This window comes from Papaver somniferum, chromosome 7, assembly GCF_003573695.1.
Source record: "Papaver somniferum cultivar HN1 chromosome 7, ASM357369v1, whole genome shotgun sequence".
NCBI lineage: Eukaryota > Viridiplantae > Streptophyta > Magnoliopsida > Ranunculales > Papaveraceae > Papaver > Papaver somniferum.
This window is the reverse complement of record NC_039364.1, coordinates 115,459,052-115,460,118: the sequence shown is the minus strand read 5'-3', so window position 1 is coordinate 115,460,118 and position 1,067 is coordinate 115,459,052.

The following is a 1,067-nucleotide window of genomic DNA, read 5'->3' as shown; positions in this document are numbered from 1 at the left end:
CACCGGATCAATCACGCTACCCGCAATACATTTTTCCCTCAACAACTCGTAAGTATCTTTATGATTAATTCGACATAATCTACTCGTTTGCAAATTTTATGTAACAAACAAAGTTTGTGTGTTGTTTTTGTAGCATGAAGCCGTGAAAACGCGTTACTTACAAGAAAAGGGGGAAGCATTCATGTTTGAAGCCAACGTCAACCATATTGTAACCAAAGTCACGGAGTACCACCAGCTGGGTGAATCGGAGACGGATTCTTCTTAAGAAAATTGATAGTTTAGTGGTGTTTGCTTAGGTTTTTAGGGCATTTGGTTAGGTATTTCGTAAGGTTTTGTGGGTAGATCTCTATGTAAATGCTCACGAGACTATAACTCGTCCACTAGGGTCGCCTAGGGGTTTAAAGGCTTGATGCACGTGCTAAGTGCATTCGTTGTTCCGACGACAAGGATTACATTTCAAATAAATTAAATTTCCGGCACACTATGTTTACATAATTCCATGTCGGTATCCTGTACCGGCGTAGATCTTATATATTTATTACATGCCGGTATATAGTGTCAAAAATTATATGGTTTCTGTGAATAATAAACCAGGTACCAGCATTGATGTTATAGATGACACAATGCCGGCTCCATTTTCCGGCGGTTCTTTTATCCTTACTACTATGTCGGCAAAATCAAAATTCAAATTTTTGCAAGTACAGCTTCATTGATTGAGTACAATAACGACCATATTTGGGCACCATCCTATAAATACACTTTCTCTCCCTACAAAACAACACACACCTGGTTCCATATACTCTCCAAAGTTGATATCATTATATAATATTTCTAACTCTCCCAATATCTCAACATACAAAGCAACGGCATCCTTTGATTCAAATGAAGATTTGGCGATCACCAAAGCTTGGTACGCGGAAACTCGAGCTAGGAGGCAGTCCTCCGTAAGGGTGGATTCCATAACCTTTTGGGGTAAGGTATACAAAAAATATATGCAAGAGTTTGGGAATCCGAATAGAAGAAGTGTTCAACGGATTCATGATAGGCACCAAGTCATTGAAAGTGCG